General features: G+C 38.1%; 1 pseudogene; it reads right to left on the reverse strand.

The window, feature by feature from the left end:
• The window catches only part of LOC107702042 (dynein heavy chain 2, axonemal-like), a 153203-nt pseudogene that overhangs the window by 13452 nt on the left and 135513 nt on the right, over positions 1 to 4238 (reverse strand).

Below are 4238 nucleotides of genomic sequence, written 5' to 3' on the forward strand. Positions count from 1 at the left end.
ACACACACACACACACACACACACACACACACACACACACACACACACACAGAATGAATGTGAATTTCCTAATACACCCTGGATCTCTTTGTCTCTATTTTTCATTTTCCCTTTCTCCTCTTCTCTCTGTCAGTCTCATTTCCCTGCTTTGGTTTCACAGACACCAGAGAGACTTGCAGGCAATTGTGGTGAAGCCTCTAATTGATCATTTATCTTTTCCTGTCCCTTTATCAGCCCATGTGTGTCTCATTTACTGAACTCAAAACAATAAAACACAAACACGGCGCACAGCCCATCTGTCTTATACACACACATACAAACGCGCCCTGTCTGGAAGCAGCAGGCCTACTGGCTGCCTGGGTAAGCGAATAACACCAGACCTGTCACACACAGCTACAGGAAGTGTCACATCTCCTCTGGGCCATCTTCCCTCTCTGAACAGGGAGGAGGGGACACAGGCAACAGATACAAGCCATATTGAGCCACTGCAAACTGTGCACTTACATTCAAAATGATATCAGAAAAGCATTCACACACACATATCACACAACAGCTTAAAGGGATAGTTCACCCAAAAATTAAAATACTGTCATAATTTACTCACCTACACGTCATATATTTTAAACCTGAGATTACTTTCTCCCCATTTAAAGTCCATTTTATCTAAACTTCTACACATAAAACAGTTCTTAAAGACACTGTAACAGAAATCCATGTAAATGATGACATAATTTGTCCCTTTAAAGGGACAAGTCCACCATAAATTAAAATTTTAAATTAATAATTTACTCACCCTTATGTCGTTCCAAACATGACTTTCTTTCTTCTGTGGAATGTAAAAGAAGATATTTTGAAGAATGTTGGTAACCAAACTCTTTCAGTTTCCCATTTACTTCCATGTTATGGAATTACAATGGAAGTCAATGGTAACCGAAACTATTGGGTTCCCAACATTCTTAAAAATATCTTCTTTTGGTTTCTAGAAAGAAATGCATGCAGGTTTTGAAGAATGAGGCTGAGTAAATGATGACAGAATTTCCCTTTTGGGTGAACTTCAAACTTTTTCCCTTTAAGACTCCTATTTATACCAGTCCCTGGAACAGAAGAAAGAAACAGAGGAAGACCCTAAAAAAGCCCCATTTGGAGTCATCAGTCGTCTTCTTGGTCAATATGGCCACAGAGCTCAGAACTGAGAGAAAACTGTCTGTGTGATGGAAAGAGTTTAGTGTATACAGACAAAACGGCTCAACAAATTAGGTTAAAAGTATGAGGAAGAAGTTGGCACAAACTAAAGGAAAATTTAATTGCAGGGGAAGCAAGAAAAAAAGAGAGTTCGAAGCAAAATTAAATAAACAAACAGCCTGAGGTGTTCGAATCAGCTATTCAGATCAGAATCCATTAGATATCTGTATTACTGTGCAAGAGCTTCAAGACAAAATGACTGCATTAAAAAGCAAATGCACTAGAGCTAAAAGTACTAATTCCAGTCTGCTCTCTAAAAGCCATTCAATATGGCTCTTGAAGGGGAAATGAATTTATCCATAATAATGACTAAAGCATTTGTGTGGGAGGTAACTAGGAAAGGCTATTTTGTAGTAATCAATACCAGACTCTTAGAATTCCTCAAAAAGCACACAATCTCCTGGATAGAAGTAAAATTGACTTTTTAATACCAAAATTACAGCACATCTGATTATACTTCTAACAATGATTGAAATAAATATCAAACAAAAATATCAAACGATTTTTGCCTTAACTTTATAAAAGCCTTCCATTCTATCAGCTATTTGACATCAAAACTTATGACATTATTGCATAACTGTCTGGAATATTTGATCCCGACCGATCGATTGTGGCAATTTGAAGTCAAATAATTTTGTATAATAGCCACTAAACTGCATTGTCCATTGGCCTAACCAATTTCTGACATAGCTGCACTCGATATTTCAACTCAAATCTATATTTCATGTCCATTCATTCACCTGGTAAGGAGCCGTTTAACAATAAGGTTAATGAACAGTCACCAGGTCATTAATGCAAAATAGACTACTTTGGGTAATATATGATTTGACCACCTGACCGTGGGTTAATTTTACAGTAATGTCCAGCTGAATGTACATTATCTTATAGTTCTAATTATAAGTGTTGAAGGGGGTAAATCACAATAAATTATTGTTCACAGAAAGCATGAACTAACTGAAAATATTTTAATAAAATTATAGCTATAAAAGAAAAAATATCCCAGTAGCATAGAGGGTTGCTGCTAGGTATTTTCCAACCAGGTTCATCAGTAACTGTAGTTTCTGGTATCACTCAATATGGCTCAGACCTGGTTTTGATTCAGGATCACAGCAAAAGTTGGACCTACTAGAACAATACTGACAGACCTGGACCATTTACCCTGGCAGTAAACCTAAAATTAAAAACTAGAATATTGACCTTCAAGATCCAGATGTACGTGCATGAAAAACATATTCATATCCAATTATATCACACATTCATCAAAGTACAATTAGACCTGAACTCAGGTCCACAGGCAACATCAACCCTGCTGTGAAAGAATTGAGAGGAATGGCTCACAGGGCTCATGGTGTCATAAAAAGGCAATGTCCTGTTGAGGTTTCAATTAAAATTAGGTTGAAAATATTAGAATCAGTAATTGAGGCCATTGCTTTTTATGGCAGTGAGGTGTGTGGACCACTAACAAACCAAGAACTAGCCAAATGGGAAAAACACCCAACTGAGGCTTGCTGAAAGAAAATGTACATGGAACTCCAGAAGTAATGCATGCAGGGTATAATATCCATTAGCTATGAGGACACAAAACAGGCAATTAAATTCTGGAACCACTTAGAACTTAGTGGTCCCCAAACACAAAATCCTGTAAATTCAAGAGTTGAGCAAACAAAACAAAACAAGCCCCTCCCTACAGATTGAGCTTCAAGAGCAGAATAATCCTGTGATTAGACTAAACCACACTAGAACACAAATGATATGTGATTAAAATAAATATATTGGGAGACCTAAACAAATGCAAAGTTATCTGTCCCAGAAATATACACCTGTCTTCTGTGAAAAATGGGAATCATCTTGACTAGGTCCACACTCAGCAAACTACCCAGCAACAGGAACAAGTAGGCTGAAAACATGGCAAAATAAATAAAGAACAAGATAAATAGTGGTTCTTATATAGCAAACCAAACAAAACAGAGTCAGAGCTGTATTTCACTATGACTCAATGCACAAAGTTCACTGAAAACTGCAAACATCACAATTTAACAACTAAACAACTTCCCAATAATCAGCAGAACACATAGAATGCTAGGTAGAGACAGTACAGTATTTGCCACTGTATTCTGCTAACTGTCGTACATGCGTTCATGAGAGAGTAGCATTCCAGCGGATGACGCAGTACTTAGGCGTACCGTAAGCTCCAGTGAGAATATGCTAGTCTCGCGAGAACCAAGTTTTGTTTACAGCAAAGGAAAACCAGTCTCCTCTTGGCTTATATCTCCAACATTATTATTTACAAATCCTCATTTTGTACTTCTAATTTGTGACCAGTGTTTTGTTTTGCTCCCTCCTCTGTGCTTCCTCATGTCACTTCTTACCGGAGCTTACACTACAACTACGTCATCCATTGGAACGCCACACTCTCGTGAACACACGTATGACAGTTAGTGGAAGCTAGAGATTATGGTTTATAAAGTTTTAAAGTGGAAATGAAGCAGTCAGTCAAGTTTACATTATTTAGTAAAGTGATTTATTTCCACTTTGATTAAAAAAAGCCGTGTGGAGTACTTTTTCTGATGGATGGATGCACTTTTTTGGGCTTCAAAATCTCGACCCCCATTCACTGCCTTTATAAAGCTGGTGTCACGAATCCGGTCTATGAACTTCCGTTCACTCACCACCAGAGGTCACCCGCTCACTACATGGACTCTCACACTACACAGACTGGGGCGCCGCCATCTTGCAGTACCACCGCGTGTGACGTCACATGGGTTGGTTCGTGTGGAGTACTTTTATTAACTTTTATTACCTTTATTAACCCCTCTGAGCCGTGTGGAGTACTTTTTCTGATGGATGGATGCACTTTTTTGGGCTTCAAAATCTCGACCCCCATTCACTGCCTTTATAAAGCTTGGAAGAGCCAGACATTTTTTAAAGGGGTCATATGATGCTGCTAAAAAGAACATTATTTTGTGTATTTGGTGTAATGAAATGTGTTTATGTGG

Source organism: Sinocyclocheilus anshuiensis, unplaced genomic scaffold, assembly GCF_001515605.1.
Source record: "Sinocyclocheilus anshuiensis isolate Anshui unplaced genomic scaffold, SAMN03320099.WGS_v1.1 scaffold318, whole genome shotgun sequence".
Taxonomy (NCBI): domain Eukaryota; kingdom Metazoa; phylum Chordata; class Actinopteri; order Cypriniformes; family Cyprinidae; genus Sinocyclocheilus; species Sinocyclocheilus anshuiensis.